Below are 16,058 nucleotides of genomic sequence, written 5' to 3' on the forward strand. Positions count from 1 at the left end.
TACCACAATTTACTTCCATGCAAATATAAACTAAGATTCTTACTGTTGATGCAACGATGGTTTACCCTCTTTTATAGCTCATTATGTGACCGGTTTTTGTCGGCAATACACTTATCTTGAGAGAAATAAACATTTCTCAACGCCCGGTTAGCTCAGTCGGTAGAGCGTTGTACTTTTAATCCAACGGTCAAGGGTTCAAGTCCCTTATCGGGCGCAAATTTTATTACAAGTTTCTAAATAAAATTTGAATTTTGATAATTTTTGTTCGTATATGAGCAGATCTTTTTTAGGATCATCTGTATTAATTCCTTTACGATTTAAAAACGAAACTTTTGAAATTGATTTTTTAAGTATGGTATTTGCTTCATACCTCTCGTTGTAATTAGTCAACGTCTCCCAGATGGTCTAGTGGTTAGGATTCCTGGCTTTCACCCAGGCGGCCCGGGTTCAATTCCCGGTCTGGGAATTATTTCATTGTTACTAAAAAACCTTTAACTGCCGAGAAAATTATTTTGTATTGGTTTCAAATATCCCTGTACTGAGCAAAGACATCTCCCAGATGGTCTAGTGGTTCGGATTCCTGGCTTTCACCCAGGCGGCCCGGGTTCAATTCCCGGTCTGGGAAACTTTTTTCTTTTAAACTGAACTAGTATCCCTACTACCACATTGTGCCTCTATGCAAATATAAACTAAGATTCTTACTGTTGATGCATCGATGGTTTACCCTCTTTTATAGCTCATTATGTGACCGGTTCTTGTCGGCAATACACTTATCTTGAGATAAATAAACATTTCTCAACGCCCGGTAGCTCAGCCGGTAGAGCGTTGTACTTTTAATCCAACGGTCAAGGGTTCAAGTCCCTTATCGGGCGCAAATTTTATAACAAGTTCTAAATAAAATTTGAATTTTGAGAATTTTTGTTCGTATATGAGCAGATCTTGTTTAGGATCATCTGTATTCATTCCTTTACGATTTAAAAACGAAACTATTGAAATAGATCTTTTAAGTATGGTATTTGCTTCATACCTCTCGTTGTAATTAGTCAAGGTCTCTCAGATGGTCTAGTGGTTAGGATTCCTGGCTTTCACCCAGGCGGCCCGGGTTCTATTCCCGGTCTGGGAATTATTTCTTTGTTACTAAAAAACCTTTAACTGCCGAGATAAATATTGTGTATTGGTTTCAAATATCCCTGTACTGAGCAAAGACATCTCCCAGATGGTCTAGTGGTTAGGATTCCTGGCTCTCACCCAGGCGGCCCGGGTTCAATTCCCGGTCTGGGAAATTTTTTTCTTTTGAACTGAACTAGTATCCCCCTACTACCACAGTGTGCCTCTATGCAAATATGAACTAAGATTCTTACTGTTGACACAACGATGGTTTACCCTCTTTTATAGCTCATTATGTGACCGTATTTTGTCGGCAATACACTTATTTTGAGAGAAATAAAAATTTCTTAACGCCCGGTTAGCTCAGTCGGTAGAGCGTTGGACTTTTAATCCAACGGTCAAGGGTTCAAGTCCCTTATCGGGCGCAAATTTTATTACAAATTTCTAAATAAAATTTGTATTTTGAAAATTTTTGTTCGTATATGAGCAGATCTTTTTTAGGATCATCTGTATTAATTCCTTTACGATTTAAAAACGAAACTATTGAAATTGATTTTTTAAGTATGGTATTTGCTTCATACCTCTCGTTGTAATTAGTCAACGTCTCCCAGATGGTCTAGTGGTTAGGATTCCTGGCTTTCACCCAGGCGGCCCGGGTTCAATTCCCGGTCTGCGAATTATTTCATTGTTACTAAAAAACCTTTAACTGCCGAGAAAATTATTTTGTATTGGTTTCAAATATCCCTGTACTGAGCAAAGACATCTCCCAGATGGTCTAGTGGTTAGGATTCCTGGCTTTCACCCAGGCGGCCCGGGTTCAATTCCCGGTCTGGGAAACTTTTTTCTTTTAAACTGAACTAGTATCCCTACTACTACATTGTGCCTCTATGCAAATATAAACTAAGATTCTTACTGTTGATGCATCGATGGTTTACCCTCTTTAATAGCTCATTATGTGACCGGTCCTTGTCGGCAATACACTTATCTTGAGATAAATAAACATTTCTCAACGCCCGGTTAGCTCAGCCGGTAGAGCGTTGTACTTTTAATCCAACGGTCAAGGGTTCAAGTCCCTTATCGGGCGCAAATTTTATAACAAGTTCTAAATAAAATTTGAATTTTGAGAATTTTTGTTCGTATATGAGCAGATCTTGTTTAGGATCATCTGTATTCATTCCTTTACGATTTAAAAACGAAACAATTGAAATAGATTTTTTAAGTATGCTATTTGCTTCATACCTCTCGTTGTAATTAGACAACGTATCCCAGATGGTCTAGTGGTTAGGATTCCTGGCTTTCACCCAGGCTGCCCGGGTTCAATTCCCGGTCTGGGAATTATTTCTTTGTTACTAAAAAACTTTAACTGCCGAGATAAATATTGTGTATTGGTTTCAAATATCCCTGTACTGAGCAAAGACATCTCCCAGATGGTCTAGTGGTTAGGATTCCTGGCTCTCACCCAGGCGGCCCGGGTTCAATTCCCGGTCTGGGAAATTTTTTTCTTTTGAACTGAACTAGTATCCCCCTACTACCACAGTGTGCCTCTATGCAAATATGAACTAAGATTCTTACTGTTGACACAACGATGGTTTACCCTCTTTTATAGCTCATTATGTGACCGTATTTTGTCGGCAATACACTTATTTTGAGAGAAATAAAAATTTCTTAACGCCCGGTTAGCTCAGTCGGTAGAGCGTTGGACTTTTAATCCAACGTTCAAGGGTTCAAGTCCCTTATCGGGCGCAAATTTTATTACAAATTTCTAAATAAAATTTGTATTTTGAGAATTTTTGTTCGTATATGAGCAGATCTTTTTTAGGATCATCTGTATTAATTCCTTTACGATTTAAAAACGAAACTATTGAAATTGATTTTTTAAGTATGGTATTTGCTTCATACCTCTCGTTGTAAGTAGTCAACGTCTCCCAGATGGTCTAGTGGTTAGGATTCCTGGCTTTCACCCAGGCGGCCCGGGTTCAATTCCCGGTCTGCGAATTATTTCATTGTTACTAAAAAACCTTTAACTGCCGAGAAAATTATTTTGTATTGGTTTCAAATATCCCTGTACTGAGCAAAGACATCTCCCAGATGGTCTAGTGGTTAGGATTCCTGGCTTTCACCCAGGCGGCCCGGGTTCAATTCCCGGTCTGGGAATTATTTCTTTGTTACTAAAAAACATTTAACTGCCGAGATAAATATTGTGTATTGGTTTCAAATATCCCTGTACTGAGCAAAGACATCTCCCAGATGGTCTAGTGGTTAGGATTCCTGGCTCTCACCCAGGCGGCCCGGGTACAATTCCCGGTCTGGGAAAGTTTTTTCTTTTGAACTGAACTAGTATCCCCCTACTACCACAATTTGCCTCTTTGCAAATATAAACTAAGATTCTTACTGTTGATTCAACTATGGTTTACCCTCTTTTATAGCTCATTATGTGACCGTATTTTGTCGGCAATACACTTATTTTGAGAGAAATAAAAATTTCTTAACGCCCGGTTAGCTCAGTCGGTAGAGCGTTGGACTTTTAATCCAACGGTCAAGGGTTCAAGTCCCTTATCGGGCGCAAATTTTATTACAAGTTTCTAAATAAAATTTGAATTTTGAGAATTTTTGTTCGTATATGAGCAGATCTTTTTTAGGATCATCTGTATTAATTCCTTTACGATTTAAAAACGAAACTTTTGAAATTGATTTTTTAAGTATGGTATTTGCTTCATACCTCTCGTTGTAATTAGTCAACGTCTCCCAGATGGTCTAGTGGTTAGGATTCCTGGCTTTCACCCAGGCGGCCCGGGTTCAATTCCCGGTCTGGGAATTATTTCATTGTTACTAAAAAACCTTTAACTGCCGAGAAAATTATTTTGGATTGGTTTCAAATATCCCTGTACTGAGCAAAGACATCTCCCAGATGGTCTAGTGGTTCGGATTCCTGGCTTTCACCCAGGCGGCCCGGGTTCAATTCCCGGTCTGGGAAACTTTTTTCTTTTAAACTGAACTAGTATCCCTACTACCACATTGTGCCTCTATGCAAATATAAACTAAGATTCTTACTGTTGATGCATCGATGGTTTACCCTCTTTTATAGCTCATTATGTGACCGGTTCTTGTCGGCAATACACTTATCTTGAGATAAATAAACATTTCTCAACGCCCGGTTAGCTCAGCCGGTAGAGCGTTGTACTTTTAATCCAACGGTCAAGGGTTCAAGTCCCTTATCGGGCGCAAATTTTATAACAAGTTCTAAATAAAATTTGAATTTTGAGAATTTTTGTTCGTATATGAGCAGATCTTGTTTAGGATCATCTGTATTCATTCCTTTACGATTTAAAAACGAAACTATTGAAATAGATCTTTTAAGTATGGTATTTGCTTCATACCTCTCGTTGTAATTAGTCAACTTCTCTCAGATGGTCTAGTGGTTGGGATTCCTGGCTTTCACCCAGGCGGCCCGGGTTCTATTCCCGGTCTGGGAATTATTTCTTTGTTACTAAAAAACCTTTAACTGCCGAGATAAATATTGTGTATTGGTTTCAAATATCCCTGTACTGAGCAAAGACATCTCCCAGATGGTCTAGTGGTTAGGATTCCTGGCTCTCACCCAGGCGGCCCGGGTTCAATTCCCGGTCTGGGAAATTTTTTTCTTTTGAACTGAACTAGTATCCCCCTACTACCACAGTGTGCCTCTATGCAAATATGAACTAAGATTCTTACTGTTGACACAACGATGGTTTACCCTCTTTTATAGCTCATTATGTGACCGTATTTTGTCGGCAATACACTTATTTTGAGAGAAATAAAAATTTCTTAACGCCCGGTTAGCTCAGTCGGTAGAGCGTTGGACTTTTAATCCAACGGTCAAGGGTTCAAGTCCCTTATCGGGCGCAAATTTTATTACAAATTTCTAAATAAAATTTGTATTTTGAAAATTTTTGTTCGTATATGAGCAGATCTTTTTTAGGATCATCTGTATTAATTCCTTTACGATTTAAAAACGAAACTATTGAAATTGATTTTTTAAGTATGGTATTTGCTTCATACCTCTCGTTGTAATTAGTCAACGTCTCCCAGATGGTCTAGTGGTTAGGATTCCTGGCTTTCACCCAGGCGGCCCGGGTTCAATTCCCGGTCTGCGAATTATTTCATTGTTACTAAAAAACCTTTAACTGCCGAGAAAATTATTTTGTATTGGTTTCAAATATCCCTGTACTGAGCAAAGACATCTCCCAGATGGTCTAGTGGTTAGGATTCCTGGCTTTCACCCAGGCGGCCCGGGTTCAATTCCCGGTCTGGGAAACTTTTTTCTTTTAAACTGAACTAGTATCCCTACTACTACATTGTGCCTCTATGCAAATATAAACTAAGATTCTTACTGTTGATGCATCGATGGTTTACCCTCTTTTATAGCTCATTATGTGACCGGTTCTTGTCGGCAATACACTTATCTTGAGATAAATAAACATTTCTCAACGCCCGGTTAGCTCAGCCGGTAGAGCGTTGTACTTTTAATCCAACGGTCAAGGGTTCAAGTCCCTTATCGGGCGCAAATTTTATAACAAGTTCTAAATAAAATTTGAATTTTGAGAATTTTTGTTCGTATATGAGCAGATCTTGTTTAGGATCATCTGTATTCATTCCTTTACGATTTAAAAACGAAACAATTGAAATAGATTTTTTAAGTATGGTATTTGCTTCATACCTCTCGTTGTAATTAGACAACGTATCCCAGATGGTCTAGTGGTTAGGATTCCTGGCTTTCACCCAGGCGGCCTGGGTTCAATTCCCGGTCTGGGAATTATTTCTTTGTTACTAAAAAACATTTAACTGCCGAGATAAATATTGTGTATTGGTTTCAAATATCCCTGTACTGAGCAAAGACATCTCCCAGATGGTCTAGTGGTTAGGATTCCTGGCTCTCACCCAGGCGGCCCGGGTACAATTCCCGGTCTGGGAAAGTTTTTTCTTTTGAACTGAACTAGTATCCCCATACTACCACAATTTGCCTCTTTGCAAATATAAACTAAGATTCTTACTGTTGATTCAACTATGGTTTACCCTCTTTTATAGCTCATTATGTGACCGTATTTTGTCGGCAATACACTTATTTTGAGAGAAATAAAAATTTCTTAACGCCCGGTTAGCTCAGTCGGTAGAGCGTTGGACTTTTAATCCAACGGTCAAGGGTTCAAGTCCCTTATCGGGCGCAAATTTTATTACAAATTTCTAAATAAAATTTGTATTTTGAGAATTTTTGTTCGTATATGAGCAGATTTTGTGTAGGATAATCTGTCTCAATTCCTTTACAATTCAAAACAAAAACTATTGAAATTGATTTTTTAAGTATGGTATTTGCTTCATACCTCTCGGTGTAATTAGTCAACGTCTCCCATATGGTCTAGTGGTTAGGATTCCTGGCTTTCACCCAGGCGTCTCGGGTTCAATTCCCGGTCTGGGAATGTATTATTTGTTACTAAAAAACTTTAACTGCCGAGATAAATATTGTGTATTGGTTTCAAATATCCCTGTCCTGAGCAAACACAACTCCCAGATGGTCTAGTGGTTAGGATTCCTGGCTCTCACCCAGGCGGGCCGGGTTCAATTCCCGATCTGGAAAATTTTTTTCTTTTGAACTGAACTAGTATCCCCCTACTACCACAATGTGCCTCTATGCAAATATAAACTAAGATTCTTACTGTTGATGCAACGATGGTTTAACCTCTTTTATAGCTCATTGCGTGTCCGTTTTTTGTCGGCAATACACTTATTTTGAGAGAAATAAACATTTCTCAACGCCCGGTTAGCTCAGTCGGTAGAGCGTTGGACTTTTAATCCAACGGTCAAGGGTTCAAGTCCCTTATCGGGCGCAAATTTTATTACAAGTTCTAAATAAAATTTGAATTTTGAGAATTTTTGTTCGTATATGAGCAGATCTTGTTTAGGATCATCTGTACTAATTCCTTTACGATTTAAAAACGAAACTATTGAAATAGATCTTTTAAGTATGGTATTTGCTTCATACCTCTCGTTGTAATTAGTCAACGTCTCCCAGATGGTCTAGTGGTTAGGATTCCTGGCTTTCACCCAGGCGGCCCGGGTTCAATTCCCGGTCTGGGAATTATTTCTTTGTTACTAAAAAACCTTTAACTGCCGAGATAAATATTGTGTATTGGTTTCAAATATCCCTGTACTGAGCAAAGACATCTCCCAGATGGTCTAGTGGTTAGGATTCCTGGCTCTCACCCAGGCGGCCCGGGTTCAATTCCCGGTCTGGGAAATTTTTTTCTTTTGAACTGAACTAGTATCCCCCTACTACCACAGTGTGCCTCTATGCAAATATAAACTAAGATTCTTACTGTTGACACAACGATGGTTTACCCTCTTTATAGCTCATTATGTGACCGTATTTTGTCGGCAATACACTTATTTTGAGAGAAATAAAAATTTCTTAACGCCCGGTTAGCTCAGTCGGTAGAGCGTTGGACTTTTAATCCAACGGTCAAGGGTTCAAGTCCCTTATCGGACGCAAATTTTATTACAAATTTCTAAATAAAATTTGTATTTTGAGAATTTTTGTTCGTATATGAGCAGATCTTTTTTAGGATCATCTGTATTAATTCCTTTACGATTTAAAAACGAAACTATTGAAATTGATTTTTTAAGTATGGTATTTGCTTCATACCTCTCGTTGTAATTAGTCAACGTCTCCCAGATGGTCTAGTGGTTAGGATTCCTGGTTTTCACCCAGGCGGCCCGGGTTCAATTCCCGGTCTGGGAATTATTTCATTGCTACTAAAAAACCTTCAACTGCCGAGAAAATTGTTTTGTATTGGTTTCAAATATCCCTGTACTGAGCAAAGACATCTCCCAGATGGTCTAGTGGTTAGGATTCCTTGCTTTCACCCAGGCGGCCCGGGTTCAATTCCCGGTCTGGGAAACTTTTTTCTTTTAAACTGAACTAGTATCCCTACTACCACATTGTGCCTCTATGCAAATATAAACTAAGATTCTTACTGTTGATGCATCGATGGTTTACCCTCTTTTATAGCTCATTATGTGACCGGTTCTTGTCGGCAATACACTTATCTTGAGATAAATAAACATTTCTCAACGCCCGGTTAGCTCAGTCGGTAGAGCGTTGGAATTTTAATCCAACGGTCAAGGGTTCAATTCCCTTATCGGGCGCAAATTTTATTACAAGTTCTAAATAAAATTTAAATTTTGAGAATTTTTGTTCGTATATGAGCAGATCTTGTTTAGGATCATCTGTATTAATTCCTTTACGATTTAAAAACAAAACTATTGAAATTGATTTTTTAAGTATGGTATTTGCTTCATACCTCTCGTTGTAAGTAGTCAAGGTCTCCATGATGGTCTAATGGTTAGGATTCCTGGCTTTCACCCAGGCGGCCCGGGTTCAGTTCCCGGTCTAGGAATTGTTTCTTTGTTACTAAAAGACCTTTAACTGCCGAGATAAATATTGTGTATTGGTTTCAAACATCCCTGTACTGAGCAAAGACATCTCCCAGATGGTCTAGTGGTTAGGATTCCTGGCTCTCACCCAGGCGGCCCGGGTTCAATTCCCGGTCTGGGAAACTTTTTTCTTTTAAACTGAACTAGTATCCCCCTACTACCACAATTTGCCTCTATGCAAATATAAACTAAGATTCTTACTGTTGATGCAACGATGGTTTACCCTCTTTTATAGCTCATTATGTGACCGGTTCTTGTCGGCAATACACTTATTTTGAGATAAATAAACATTTCTCAACGCCCGGTTAGCTCAGTCGGTAGAGTGTTGGACTTTTAATCCAACGGTCAAGGGTTCAAGTCCCTTATCGGGCGCAAATTTTATTACAAGTTCTAAATAAAATTTGAATTTTGAGAATTTTTGTTCGTATATGAGCAGATCTTGTTTAGGATCATCTGTATTAATTCCTTTACGATTTAAAAACGAAACTATTGAAATAGATTTTTTAAGTATGGTATTTGCTTCATACCCCTCGTTGTAATTAGTCAACATCTCCCAGATGGTCTAGTGGTTAGGATTCCTGGCTTTCACCCAGGCGGCCCGGGTTCAATTCCCGGTCTGGGAATTATTTCTTTGTTACTAAAAAACCTTTAACTGCCGAGATAAATATTGTGTATTGGTTTCAAATATCCCTGTACAGAGCAAAGACATCTCCCAGATGGTCTAGTGGTTAGGATCCCTGGCTCTCACCCAGGCTGCCCGGGTTCAATTCCCGGTCTAGGAAACTTTTTTCTTTTAAACTGAACTAGTTTCCCTACTACCACATTGTGCCTCTATGCAAATATAAACTAAGATTCTTACTGTTGATGCAACGATGGTTTACCCTCTCTTATAGCTCATTATCTGACCGGTTTTTGTCGGCAATACACTAATCTTGAGAGAAATAAACATTTCTCAACGCCCGGTTAGCTCAGTCGGTAGAGCGTTGGACTTTTAATCCAACGGTCAAGGGTTCAAGTCCCTTATCGGGCGCACATTTTATTACAAATTTCTAAATAAAATTAAAATTTTGAGAATTTTTGTTTGTTTATGAGCAGATCTTGTTTAGGATCATCTGTATTAATTCCTTTACGATTTAAAAACGAAACTATTGAAATTGATTTTTTAAGTATGGTATTTGCTTCATACCTCTCCTTGTAATTAGTCAAGGTCTCCCAGATGGTCTAGTGGTTAGGATTCCTGGCTTTCACCCAGGCGGCCCGGGTTCAATTCCCGGTCTGGGAATTATTTCATTGTTACTAAAAAACCTTTAACTGCCGAGAAAATTATTTTGTATTGGTTTCAAATATCCCTGTACTGAGCAAAGACATCTCCCAGATGGTCTAGTGGTTAGGATTCCTGGCTTTCACCCAGGCGGCCCGGGTTCAATTCCCGGTCTGGGAAACTTTTTTCTTTTAAACTCAGCTAGTATCCCCCTACTACCACAGTGTGCCTCTATGCAAATATAAACTAAGATTCTTACTGTTGACAGAACGATGGTTTACCCTCTTTTATAGCTCATTATGTGAACGTATTTTGTCGGCAATACACTTATTTTGAGAAAAATAAAAATTTCTTAACGCCCGGTTAGCTCAGTCGGTAGAGCGTTGGACTTTTAATCCAACGGTCAAGGGTTCAAGTCCCTTATCGGGCGCAAATTTTATTACAAATTTCTAAATAAAATTTGTATTTTGAGAATTTTTGTTCGTAAATGAGCAGATTTTGTGTAGGATAATCTGTCTCAATTCCTTTACAATTCAAAACGAAAACTATTGAAATTGATTTTTTAAGTATGGTATTTGCTTCATACCTCTCGTTGTAATTAGTCGACGTCTCCCAGATGGTCTAGTGGTTAGGATTCCTGGCTTTCACCCAGGCGGCCCGGGTTCAATTCCCGGTCTGGGAATTAATTCTTTGTTACTAAAAAACCTTTAACTGCCGAGATAAATATTGTGTATTGGTTTCAAACATCCCTGTACTGAGCAAAGACATCTCCCAGATGGTCTAGTGGTTAGGATTCCTGGCTCTCACCCAGGCGGCCCGGGTTCAATTCCCGGTCTGGGAAACTTTTTTCTTTTAAACTGAACTAGTATCCCCCTACTACCACAATTTGCCTCTATGCAAATATAAACTAAGATTCTTACTGTTGATGCAACGATGGTTTACCCTCTTTTATAGCTCATTATGTGACCGGTTCTTGTCGGCAATACACTTATTTTGAGATAAATAAACATTTCTCAACGCCCGGTTAGCTCAGTCGGTAGAGTGTTGGACTTTTAATCCAACGGTCAAGGGTTCAAGTCCCTTATCGGGCGCAAATTTTATTACAAGTTCTAAATAAAATTTGAATTTTGAGAATTTTTGTTCGTATATGAGCAGATCTTGTTTAGGATCATCTGTAGTAATTCCTTTACGATTTAAAAACGAAACTATTGAAATAGATTTTTTAAGTATGGTATTTGCTTCATACCCCTCGTTGTAATTAGTCAACATCTCCCAGATGGTCTAGTGGTTAGGATTCCTGGCTTTCACCCAGGCGGCCCGGGTTCAATTCCCGGTCTGGGAATTATTTCTTTGTTACTAAAAAACCTTTAACTGCCGAGATAAATATTGTGTATTGGTTTCAAATATCCCTGTACAGAGCAAAGACATCTCCCAGATGGTCTAGTGGTTAGGATCCCTGGCTCTCACCAAGGCTGCCCGGGTTCAATTCCCGGTCTAGGAAACTTTTTTCTTTTAAACTGAACTAGTTTCCCTACTACCACATTGTGCCTCTATGCAAATATAAACTAAGATTCTTACTGTTGATGCAACGATGGTTTACCCTCTCTTATAGCTCATTATCTGACCGGTTTTTGTCGGCAATACACTAATCTTGAGAGAAATAAACATTTCTCAACTCCCGGTTAGCTCAGTCGGTAGAGCGTTGGACTTTTAATCCAACGGTCAAGGGTTCAAGTCCCTTATCGGGCGCACATTTTATTACAAATTTCTAAATAAAATTAGAATTTTGAGAATTTTTGTTTGTTTATGAGCAGATCTTGTTTAGGATCATCTGTATTAATTCCTTTACGATTTAAAAACGAAACTATTGAAATTGATTTTTTAAGTATGGTATTTGCTTCATACCTCTCCTTGTAATTAGTCAAGGTCTCCCAGATGGTCTAGTGGTTAGGATTCCTGGCTTTCACCCAGGCGGCCCGGGTTCAATTCCCGGTCTGGGAATTATTTCATTGTTACTAAAAAACCTTTAACTGCCGAGAAAATTATTTTGTATTGGTTTCAAATATCCCTGTACTGAGCAAAGACATCTCCCAGATGGTCTAGTGGTTAGGATTCCTGGCTTTCACCCAGGCGGCCCGGGTTCAATTCCCGGTCTGGGAAACTTTTTTCTTTTAAACTGAACTGGTATCCCTACTACCACATTGTGCCTCTATGCAAATATAAACTAAGATTCTTACTGTTGATGCATCGATGGTTTACCCTCTTTTATAGCTCATTATGTGACCGGTTCTTGTCGGCAATACACTTATCTTGAGATAAATAAACATTTCTCAACTCCCGGTTAGCTCAGTCGGTAGAGCGTTGGACTTTTAATCCAACGGTCAAGGGTTCAAGTCCCTTATCGGGCGAAAATTTTATTACAAGTTCTAAATAAAATTTGAATTTTGAGAATTTTTGTTCGTATATGAGCAGATCTTGTTTAGGATCATCTGTATTAATTCCTTTACGATTTAAAAACGAAACTATTGAAATAGATTTTTTAAGTATGGTATTTGCTTCATACCTCTCGTTGTAATTAGACAACGTCTCCCAGATGGTCTAGTGGTTAGGATTCCTGGCTTTCACCCAGGCGGCCCGGGTTCAATTCCCGGTCTGGGAATTATTTCATTGTTACTAAAAAACCTTTAACTGCCGAGAAAATTATTTTGTATTGGTTTCAAATATCCCTGTACTGAGCAAAGACATCTCCCAGATGGTCTAGTGGTTAGGATTCCTGGCTTTCACCCAGGCGGCCCGGGTTCAATTCCCGGTCTGGGAAACTTTTTTCTTTTAAACTGAACTGGTATCCCTACTACCACATTGTGCCTCTATGCAAATATAAACTAAGATTCTTACTGTTGATGCATCGATGGTTTACCCTCTTTTATAGCTCATTATGTGACCGGTTCTTGTCGGCAATACACTTATCTTGAGATAAATAAACATTTCTCAACGCCCGGTTAGCTCAGTCGGTAGAGCGTTGGACTTTTAATCCAACGGTCAAGGGTTCAAGTCCCTTATCGGGCGAAAATTTTATTACAAGTTCTAAATAAAATTTGAATTTTGAGAATTTTTGTTCGTATATGAGCAGATCTTGTTTAGGATCATCTGTATTAATTCCTTTACGATTTAAAAACGAAACTATTGAAATAGATTTTTTAAGTATGGTATTTGCTTCATACCTCTCGTTGTAATTAGACAACGTCTCCCAGATGGTCTAGTGGTTAGGATTCCTGGCTTTCACCCAGGCGGCCCGGGTTCAATTCCCGGTCTGGGAATTATTTCTTTGTTACTAAAAAACCTTTAACTGCCGAGATAAATATTGTGTATTGGTTTCAAATATCCCTGTACTGAGCAAAGACATCTCCCAGATGGTCTAGTGGTTAGGATTCCTGGCTCTCACCCAGGCGGCCCGGGTTCAATTCCCGGTCTGGGAAACTTTTTTCTTTTGAACTGAACTAGTATCCCCCTACTACCACAATTTGCCTCTTTGCAAATATAAACTAAGATTCTTACTGTTGATTCAACTATGGTTTACCCTCTTTTATAGCTCATTATGTGACCGTATTTTGTCGGCAATACACTTATTTTGAGAGAAATAAAAATTTCTTAACGCCCGGTTAGCTCAGTCGGTAGAGCGTTGGACTTTTAATCCAACGGTCAAGGGTTCAAGTCCCTTATCGGGCGGAAATTTTATTACAAATTTCTAAATAAAATTTGTATTTTGAGAATTTTTGTTCGTATATGAGCAGATTTTGTGTAGGATAATCTGTCTCAATTCCTTTATAATTCAAAACAAAAACTATTGAAATTGATTTTTTAAGTATGGTATTTGCTTCATACCTTTCGTTGTAATTAATCAACGTCTCCCAGATGGTCTAGTGGTTAGGATTCCTGGCTTTCACCCAGGCGGCCCGGGTTCAATTCCCGGTCTGGGAATTATTTCATTGTTACTAAAAAACCTTTAACTGCCGAGAAAAATATTTTGTATTGGTTTCAAATATCCCTTTACTGAGCAAAGACATCTCCCAGATGGTCTAGTGGATAGGATTCCTGGCTTTCACCCAGGCGGCCCGGGTTCAATTCCCGGTCTGGGAAATTTTTTTCTTTTGAACTGAACTAGTATCCCCCTACTACCACAATGTACCTCTATGCAAATATAAACTAAGATTCTTACTGTTGATGCAACGATGGTTTACCCTCTTTTATAGCTCATTATGTGACCGGTTTTTGTCGGCAATACACTTATCTTGAGAGAAATAAACATTTCTTAACGCCCGGTTAGCTCAGTCGGTAGAGCGTTGTACTTTTAATCCAACGGTCAAGGGTTCAAGTCCCTTATCGGGCGCAAATTTTATTACAAGTTCTAAATAAAATTTGAATTTTGAGAATTTTTGTTCGTATATGAGCAGATCTTGTTTAGGATCATCATATTAATTCCTTTACGATTTAAAAACGAAACTATTGAAATAGATTTTTTAAGTATGGTATTTCCTTCATACCTCTCGTTGTAATTAGTCAACGTCTCCCAGATGGTCTAGTGGTTAGGATTCCTGGCTTTCACCCAGGCGGCCCGGGTTCAATTCCCGGTCTGGGAATTATTTCTTTGTTACTAAAAAACCTTTAACTGCCGAGATAAATATTGTGTATTGGTTTCAAATATCCCTGTACTGAGCAAAGACATCTCCCAGATGGTCTAGTGGTTAGGATTCCTGGCTCTCACCCAGGCGGCCCGGGTTCAATTCCCGGTCTGGGAAATTTTTTTCTTTTAAACTCAACTAGTATCCCCCTACTACCACAGTGTGCCTCTATGCAAATATAAACTAAGATTCTTACTGTTGACACAACGATGGTTTACCCTCTTTTATAGCTCATTATGTGACCGTATTTTGTCGGCAATACACTTATTTTGAGAAAAATATAAATTACTTAACGCCCGGTTAGCTTAGTCGGTAGAGCGTTGGACTTTTAATCCAACGGTCAAGGGTTCAAGTCCCTTATCGGGCGCAAATTTTATTACAAATTTCTAAATAAAATTTGTATTTTGAGAATTTTTGTTCGTATATGAGCAGATTTTGTGTAGGATAATTTGTCTCAATTCCTTTACAATTCAAAACGAAAACTATTGAAATTGATTTTTTAAGTATGGTATTTGCTTCATACCTCTCGTTGTAATTAGTCAACGTCTCCCAGATGGTCTAGTGGTTAGGATTCCTGGCTTTCACCCAGGCAGCCCGGGTTCAATTCCCGGTCTGGGAATTAATTCTTTGTTACTAAAAAACCTTTAACTGCCGAGATAAATATTGTGTATTGGTTTCAAACATCCCTGTACTGAGCAAAGACATCTCCCAGATGGTCTAGTGGTTAGGATTCCTGGCTCTCACCCAGGCGGCCCGGGTTCAATTCCCGGTCTGGGAAACATTTTTTTTTTAAACTGAACTAGTATCCCCCTACTACCACAATTTGCCTCTATGCAAATATAAACTAAGATTCTTACTGTTGATGCAACGATGGTTTACCCTCTTTTATAGCTCATTATGTGACCGGTTCTTGTCGGCAATACACTTATTTTGAGATAAATAAACATTTCTCAACGCCCGGTTAGCTCAGTCGGTAGAGTGTTGGACTTTTAATCCAACGGTCAAGGGTTCAAGTCCCTTATCGGGCGCAAATTTTATTACAAGTTCTAAATAAAATTTGAATTTTGAGAATTTTTGTTCGTATATGAGCAGATCTTGTTTAGGATCATCTGTATTAATTCCTTTACGATTTAAAAACGAAACTATTGAAATAGATTTTTTAAGTATAGTATTTGCTTCATACCCCTCGTTGTAATTAGTCAACGTCTCCCAGATGGTCTAGTGGTTAGGATTCCTGGCTTTCACCCAGGCGGCCCGGGTTCAATTCCCGGTCTGGGAATTATTTCTTTGTTACTAAAAAACCTTTAACTGCCGAGATAAATATTGTGTATTGGTTTCAAATATCCCTGTACAAAGCAATGACATCGCCCAGATGGTCTAGTGGTTAGGATTCCTGGCTCTCACCCAGGCTGCCCGGGTTCAATTCCCGGTCTGGGAAACTTTTTTCTTTTAAACTGAACTAGTATCCCTACTACCACATTGTGCCTCTATGCAAATATAAACTAAGATTCTTACTGTTGATGCAACGATGGTTTACCCTCTCT

General features: G+C 38.8%; 67 non-coding genes across 67 annotated transcripts; all 67 read left to right on the plus strand.

Moving 5' to 3' along the window:
* The first annotated feature begins 141 nt into the window (after positions 1-141).
* Trnak-uuu (transfer RNA lysine (anticodon UUU)) lies at positions 142-214 on the plus strand. The gene has a single exon. It is a non-coding gene; the product is annotated as a tRNA-Lys (tRNA).
* A 180-nt stretch (positions 215-394) lies between these two features.
* Trnae-uuc (transfer RNA glutamic acid (anticodon UUC)) lies at positions 395-466 on the plus strand. Its single transcript has one exon. It is a non-coding gene; the product is annotated as a tRNA-Glu (tRNA).
* Positions 467-553: 87 nt separating this feature from the next.
* On the plus strand, positions 554-625 carry Trnae-uuc (transfer RNA glutamic acid (anticodon UUC)). Its single transcript has one exon. It is a non-coding gene; the product is annotated as a tRNA-Glu (tRNA).
* Positions 626-1,210: 585 nt separating this feature from the next.
* Trnae-cuc (transfer RNA glutamic acid (anticodon CUC)) lies at positions 1,211-1,282 on the plus strand. The gene has a single exon. It is a non-coding gene; the product is annotated as a tRNA-Glu (tRNA).
* Positions 1,283-1,459: 177 nt separating this feature from the next.
* On the plus strand, positions 1,460-1,532 carry Trnak-uuu (transfer RNA lysine (anticodon UUU)). Its single transcript has one exon. It is a non-coding gene; the product is annotated as a tRNA-Lys (tRNA).
* A 180-nt stretch (positions 1,533-1,712) lies between these two features.
* Positions 1,713-1,784, plus strand: Trnae-uuc (transfer RNA glutamic acid (anticodon UUC)). Its single transcript has one exon. It is a non-coding gene; the product is annotated as a tRNA-Glu (tRNA).
* Positions 1,785-1,871: 87 nt separating this feature from the next.
* On the plus strand, positions 1,872-1,943 carry Trnae-uuc (transfer RNA glutamic acid (anticodon UUC)). The gene has a single exon. It is a non-coding gene; the product is annotated as a tRNA-Glu (tRNA).
* A 175-nt stretch (positions 1,944-2,118) lies between these two features.
* Positions 2,119-2,191, plus strand: Trnak-uuu (transfer RNA lysine (anticodon UUU)). The gene has a single exon. It is a non-coding gene; the product is annotated as a tRNA-Lys (tRNA).
* A 179-nt stretch (positions 2,192-2,370) lies between these two features.
* Trnae-uuc (transfer RNA glutamic acid (anticodon UUC)) lies at positions 2,371-2,442 on the plus strand. The gene has a single exon. It is a non-coding gene; the product is annotated as a tRNA-Glu (tRNA).
* Positions 2,443-2,528: 86 nt separating this feature from the next.
* Trnae-cuc (transfer RNA glutamic acid (anticodon CUC)) lies at positions 2,529-2,600 on the plus strand. Its single transcript has one exon. It is a non-coding gene; the product is annotated as a tRNA-Glu (tRNA).
* A 177-nt stretch (positions 2,601-2,777) lies between these two features.
* Positions 2,778-2,850, plus strand: Trnak-uuu (transfer RNA lysine (anticodon UUU)). The gene has a single exon. It is a non-coding gene; the product is annotated as a tRNA-Lys (tRNA).
* A 180-nt stretch (positions 2,851-3,030) lies between these two features.
* Trnae-uuc (transfer RNA glutamic acid (anticodon UUC)) lies at positions 3,031-3,102 on the plus strand. The gene has a single exon. It is a non-coding gene; the product is annotated as a tRNA-Glu (tRNA).
* Positions 3,103-3,189: 87 nt separating this feature from the next.
* On the plus strand, positions 3,190-3,261 carry Trnae-uuc (transfer RNA glutamic acid (anticodon UUC)). Its single transcript has one exon. It is a non-coding gene; the product is annotated as a tRNA-Glu (tRNA).
* An 87-nt stretch (positions 3,262-3,348) lies between these two features.
* Positions 3,349-3,420, plus strand: Trnae-cuc (transfer RNA glutamic acid (anticodon CUC)). Its single transcript has one exon. It is a non-coding gene; the product is annotated as a tRNA-Glu (tRNA).
* Positions 3,421-3,597: 177 nt separating this feature from the next.
* Positions 3,598-3,670, plus strand: Trnak-uuu (transfer RNA lysine (anticodon UUU)). Its single transcript has one exon. It is a non-coding gene; the product is annotated as a tRNA-Lys (tRNA).
* Positions 3,671-3,850: 180 nt separating this feature from the next.
* On the plus strand, positions 3,851-3,922 carry Trnae-uuc (transfer RNA glutamic acid (anticodon UUC)). Its single transcript has one exon. It is a non-coding gene; the product is annotated as a tRNA-Glu (tRNA).
* Positions 3,923-4,009: 87 nt separating this feature from the next.
* Positions 4,010-4,081, plus strand: Trnae-uuc (transfer RNA glutamic acid (anticodon UUC)). Its single transcript has one exon. It is a non-coding gene; the product is annotated as a tRNA-Glu (tRNA).
* Positions 4,082-4,256: 175 nt separating this feature from the next.
* On the plus strand, positions 4,257-4,329 carry Trnak-uuu (transfer RNA lysine (anticodon UUU)). The gene has a single exon. It is a non-coding gene; the product is annotated as a tRNA-Lys (tRNA).
* A 338-nt stretch (positions 4,330-4,667) lies between these two features.
* Trnae-cuc (transfer RNA glutamic acid (anticodon CUC)) lies at positions 4,668-4,739 on the plus strand. The gene has a single exon. It is a non-coding gene; the product is annotated as a tRNA-Glu (tRNA).
* Positions 4,740-4,916: 177 nt separating this feature from the next.
* On the plus strand, positions 4,917-4,989 carry Trnak-uuu (transfer RNA lysine (anticodon UUU)). Its single transcript has one exon. It is a non-coding gene; the product is annotated as a tRNA-Lys (tRNA).
* A 180-nt stretch (positions 4,990-5,169) lies between these two features.
* On the plus strand, positions 5,170-5,241 carry Trnae-uuc (transfer RNA glutamic acid (anticodon UUC)). Its single transcript has one exon. It is a non-coding gene; the product is annotated as a tRNA-Glu (tRNA).
* Positions 5,242-5,328: 87 nt separating this feature from the next.
* On the plus strand, positions 5,329-5,400 carry Trnae-uuc (transfer RNA glutamic acid (anticodon UUC)). The gene has a single exon. It is a non-coding gene; the product is annotated as a tRNA-Glu (tRNA).
* Positions 5,401-5,575: 175 nt separating this feature from the next.
* Trnak-uuu (transfer RNA lysine (anticodon UUU)) lies at positions 5,576-5,648 on the plus strand. Its single transcript has one exon. It is a non-coding gene; the product is annotated as a tRNA-Lys (tRNA).
* Positions 5,649-5,827: 179 nt separating this feature from the next.
* Trnae-uuc (transfer RNA glutamic acid (anticodon UUC)) lies at positions 5,828-5,899 on the plus strand. The gene has a single exon. It is a non-coding gene; the product is annotated as a tRNA-Glu (tRNA).
* An 87-nt stretch (positions 5,900-5,986) lies between these two features.
* Trnae-cuc (transfer RNA glutamic acid (anticodon CUC)) lies at positions 5,987-6,058 on the plus strand. The gene has a single exon. It is a non-coding gene; the product is annotated as a tRNA-Glu (tRNA).
* A 177-nt stretch (positions 6,059-6,235) lies between these two features.
* Positions 6,236-6,308, plus strand: Trnak-uuu (transfer RNA lysine (anticodon UUU)). Its single transcript has one exon. It is a non-coding gene; the product is annotated as a tRNA-Lys (tRNA).
* Positions 6,309-6,646: 338 nt separating this feature from the next.
* Trnae-cuc (transfer RNA glutamic acid (anticodon CUC)) lies at positions 6,647-6,718 on the plus strand. Its single transcript has one exon. It is a non-coding gene; the product is annotated as a tRNA-Glu (tRNA).
* A 177-nt stretch (positions 6,719-6,895) lies between these two features.
* On the plus strand, positions 6,896-6,968 carry Trnak-uuu (transfer RNA lysine (anticodon UUU)). Its single transcript has one exon. It is a non-coding gene; the product is annotated as a tRNA-Lys (tRNA).
* Positions 6,969-7,147: 179 nt separating this feature from the next.
* Positions 7,148-7,219, plus strand: Trnae-uuc (transfer RNA glutamic acid (anticodon UUC)). Its single transcript has one exon. It is a non-coding gene; the product is annotated as a tRNA-Glu (tRNA).
* An 87-nt stretch (positions 7,220-7,306) lies between these two features.
* Trnae-cuc (transfer RNA glutamic acid (anticodon CUC)) lies at positions 7,307-7,378 on the plus strand. The gene has a single exon. It is a non-coding gene; the product is annotated as a tRNA-Glu (tRNA).
* Positions 7,379-7,554: 176 nt separating this feature from the next.
* Trnak-uuu (transfer RNA lysine (anticodon UUU)) lies at positions 7,555-7,627 on the plus strand. Its single transcript has one exon. It is a non-coding gene; the product is annotated as a tRNA-Lys (tRNA).
* A 180-nt stretch (positions 7,628-7,807) lies between these two features.
* Trnae-uuc (transfer RNA glutamic acid (anticodon UUC)) lies at positions 7,808-7,879 on the plus strand. The gene has a single exon. It is a non-coding gene; the product is annotated as a tRNA-Glu (tRNA).
* An 87-nt stretch (positions 7,880-7,966) lies between these two features.
* On the plus strand, positions 7,967-8,038 carry Trnae-uuc (transfer RNA glutamic acid (anticodon UUC)). Its single transcript has one exon. It is a non-coding gene; the product is annotated as a tRNA-Glu (tRNA).
* A 175-nt stretch (positions 8,039-8,213) lies between these two features.
* Trnak-uuu (transfer RNA lysine (anticodon UUU)) lies at positions 8,214-8,286 on the plus strand. The gene has a single exon. It is a non-coding gene; the product is annotated as a tRNA-Lys (tRNA).
* A 338-nt stretch (positions 8,287-8,624) lies between these two features.
* Trnae-cuc (transfer RNA glutamic acid (anticodon CUC)) lies at positions 8,625-8,696 on the plus strand. Its single transcript has one exon. It is a non-coding gene; the product is annotated as a tRNA-Glu (tRNA).
* A 177-nt stretch (positions 8,697-8,873) lies between these two features.
* Trnak-uuu (transfer RNA lysine (anticodon UUU)) lies at positions 8,874-8,946 on the plus strand. The gene has a single exon. It is a non-coding gene; the product is annotated as a tRNA-Lys (tRNA).
* A 179-nt stretch (positions 8,947-9,125) lies between these two features.
* On the plus strand, positions 9,126-9,197 carry Trnae-uuc (transfer RNA glutamic acid (anticodon UUC)). Its single transcript has one exon. It is a non-coding gene; the product is annotated as a tRNA-Glu (tRNA).
* Positions 9,198-9,284: 87 nt separating this feature from the next.
* On the plus strand, positions 9,285-9,356 carry Trnae-cuc (transfer RNA glutamic acid (anticodon CUC)). The gene has a single exon. It is a non-coding gene; the product is annotated as a tRNA-Glu (tRNA).
* A 175-nt stretch (positions 9,357-9,531) lies between these two features.
* On the plus strand, positions 9,532-9,604 carry Trnak-uuu (transfer RNA lysine (anticodon UUU)). Its single transcript has one exon. It is a non-coding gene; the product is annotated as a tRNA-Lys (tRNA).
* Positions 9,605-9,784: 180 nt separating this feature from the next.
* Positions 9,785-9,856, plus strand: Trnae-uuc (transfer RNA glutamic acid (anticodon UUC)). Its single transcript has one exon. It is a non-coding gene; the product is annotated as a tRNA-Glu (tRNA).
* An 87-nt stretch (positions 9,857-9,943) lies between these two features.
* Positions 9,944-10,015, plus strand: Trnae-uuc (transfer RNA glutamic acid (anticodon UUC)). Its single transcript has one exon. It is a non-coding gene; the product is annotated as a tRNA-Glu (tRNA).
* Positions 10,016-10,192: 177 nt separating this feature from the next.
* Positions 10,193-10,265, plus strand: Trnak-uuu (transfer RNA lysine (anticodon UUU)). Its single transcript has one exon. It is a non-coding gene; the product is annotated as a tRNA-Lys (tRNA).
* Positions 10,266-10,445: 180 nt separating this feature from the next.
* Trnae-uuc (transfer RNA glutamic acid (anticodon UUC)) lies at positions 10,446-10,517 on the plus strand. The gene has a single exon. It is a non-coding gene; the product is annotated as a tRNA-Glu (tRNA).
* An 87-nt stretch (positions 10,518-10,604) lies between these two features.
* On the plus strand, positions 10,605-10,676 carry Trnae-cuc (transfer RNA glutamic acid (anticodon CUC)). The gene has a single exon. It is a non-coding gene; the product is annotated as a tRNA-Glu (tRNA).
* A 177-nt stretch (positions 10,677-10,853) lies between these two features.
* On the plus strand, positions 10,854-10,926 carry Trnak-uuu (transfer RNA lysine (anticodon UUU)). Its single transcript has one exon. It is a non-coding gene; the product is annotated as a tRNA-Lys (tRNA).
* A 179-nt stretch (positions 10,927-11,105) lies between these two features.
* On the plus strand, positions 11,106-11,177 carry Trnae-uuc (transfer RNA glutamic acid (anticodon UUC)). The gene has a single exon. It is a non-coding gene; the product is annotated as a tRNA-Glu (tRNA).
* A 334-nt stretch (positions 11,178-11,511) lies between these two features.
* Positions 11,512-11,584, plus strand: Trnak-uuu (transfer RNA lysine (anticodon UUU)). Its single transcript has one exon. It is a non-coding gene; the product is annotated as a tRNA-Lys (tRNA).
* Positions 11,585-11,764: 180 nt separating this feature from the next.
* Positions 11,765-11,836, plus strand: Trnae-uuc (transfer RNA glutamic acid (anticodon UUC)). The gene has a single exon. It is a non-coding gene; the product is annotated as a tRNA-Glu (tRNA).
* Positions 11,837-11,923: 87 nt separating this feature from the next.
* Positions 11,924-11,995, plus strand: Trnae-uuc (transfer RNA glutamic acid (anticodon UUC)). The gene has a single exon. It is a non-coding gene; the product is annotated as a tRNA-Glu (tRNA).
* Positions 11,996-12,170: 175 nt separating this feature from the next.
* On the plus strand, positions 12,171-12,243 carry Trnak-uuu (transfer RNA lysine (anticodon UUU)). The gene has a single exon. It is a non-coding gene; the product is annotated as a tRNA-Lys (tRNA).
* Positions 12,244-12,422: 179 nt separating this feature from the next.
* On the plus strand, positions 12,423-12,494 carry Trnae-uuc (transfer RNA glutamic acid (anticodon UUC)). The gene has a single exon. It is a non-coding gene; the product is annotated as a tRNA-Glu (tRNA).
* An 87-nt stretch (positions 12,495-12,581) lies between these two features.
* On the plus strand, positions 12,582-12,653 carry Trnae-uuc (transfer RNA glutamic acid (anticodon UUC)). Its single transcript has one exon. It is a non-coding gene; the product is annotated as a tRNA-Glu (tRNA).
* Positions 12,654-12,828: 175 nt separating this feature from the next.
* On the plus strand, positions 12,829-12,901 carry Trnak-uuu (transfer RNA lysine (anticodon UUU)). The gene has a single exon. It is a non-coding gene; the product is annotated as a tRNA-Lys (tRNA).
* Positions 12,902-13,080: 179 nt separating this feature from the next.
* Trnae-uuc (transfer RNA glutamic acid (anticodon UUC)) lies at positions 13,081-13,152 on the plus strand. The gene has a single exon. It is a non-coding gene; the product is annotated as a tRNA-Glu (tRNA).
* An 87-nt stretch (positions 13,153-13,239) lies between these two features.
* Trnae-cuc (transfer RNA glutamic acid (anticodon CUC)) lies at positions 13,240-13,311 on the plus strand. Its single transcript has one exon. It is a non-coding gene; the product is annotated as a tRNA-Glu (tRNA).
* Positions 13,312-13,488: 177 nt separating this feature from the next.
* On the plus strand, positions 13,489-13,561 carry Trnak-uuu (transfer RNA lysine (anticodon UUU)). Its single transcript has one exon. It is a non-coding gene; the product is annotated as a tRNA-Lys (tRNA).
* Positions 13,562-13,741: 180 nt separating this feature from the next.
* Trnae-uuc (transfer RNA glutamic acid (anticodon UUC)) lies at positions 13,742-13,813 on the plus strand. Its single transcript has one exon. It is a non-coding gene; the product is annotated as a tRNA-Glu (tRNA).
* An 87-nt stretch (positions 13,814-13,900) lies between these two features.
* On the plus strand, positions 13,901-13,972 carry Trnae-uuc (transfer RNA glutamic acid (anticodon UUC)). Its single transcript has one exon. It is a non-coding gene; the product is annotated as a tRNA-Glu (tRNA).
* Positions 13,973-14,149: 177 nt separating this feature from the next.
* Trnak-uuu (transfer RNA lysine (anticodon UUU)) lies at positions 14,150-14,222 on the plus strand. The gene has a single exon. It is a non-coding gene; the product is annotated as a tRNA-Lys (tRNA).
* A 178-nt stretch (positions 14,223-14,400) lies between these two features.
* On the plus strand, positions 14,401-14,472 carry Trnae-uuc (transfer RNA glutamic acid (anticodon UUC)). Its single transcript has one exon. It is a non-coding gene; the product is annotated as a tRNA-Glu (tRNA).
* Positions 14,473-14,559: 87 nt separating this feature from the next.
* Trnae-cuc (transfer RNA glutamic acid (anticodon CUC)) lies at positions 14,560-14,631 on the plus strand. The gene has a single exon. It is a non-coding gene; the product is annotated as a tRNA-Glu (tRNA).
* A 177-nt stretch (positions 14,632-14,808) lies between these two features.
* Trnak-uuu (transfer RNA lysine (anticodon UUU)) lies at positions 14,809-14,881 on the plus strand. Its single transcript has one exon. It is a non-coding gene; the product is annotated as a tRNA-Lys (tRNA).
* Positions 14,882-15,061: 180 nt separating this feature from the next.
* Positions 15,062-15,133, plus strand: Trnae-uuc (transfer RNA glutamic acid (anticodon UUC)). The gene has a single exon. It is a non-coding gene; the product is annotated as a tRNA-Glu (tRNA).
* Positions 15,134-15,220: 87 nt separating this feature from the next.
* Positions 15,221-15,292, plus strand: Trnae-cuc (transfer RNA glutamic acid (anticodon CUC)). The gene has a single exon. It is a non-coding gene; the product is annotated as a tRNA-Glu (tRNA).
* A 177-nt stretch (positions 15,293-15,469) lies between these two features.
* On the plus strand, positions 15,470-15,542 carry Trnak-uuu (transfer RNA lysine (anticodon UUU)). Its single transcript has one exon. It is a non-coding gene; the product is annotated as a tRNA-Lys (tRNA).
* Positions 15,543-15,721: 179 nt separating this feature from the next.
* Trnae-uuc (transfer RNA glutamic acid (anticodon UUC)) lies at positions 15,722-15,793 on the plus strand. The gene has a single exon. It is a non-coding gene; the product is annotated as a tRNA-Glu (tRNA).
* Positions 15,794-15,880: 87 nt separating this feature from the next.
* On the plus strand, positions 15,881-15,952 carry Trnae-cuc (transfer RNA glutamic acid (anticodon CUC)). The gene has a single exon. It is a non-coding gene; the product is annotated as a tRNA-Glu (tRNA).
* Positions 15,953-16,058: the final 106 nt, after the last annotated feature.

The sequence above is a fragment of the Ascidiella aspersa genome, chromosome 3 (assembly GCF_963924565.1).
Source record: "Ascidiella aspersa chromosome 3, kaAscAspe10.2, whole genome shotgun sequence".
Taxonomy (NCBI): Eukaryota; Metazoa; Chordata; class Ascidiacea; order Phlebobranchia; family Ascidiidae; genus Ascidiella; species Ascidiella aspersa.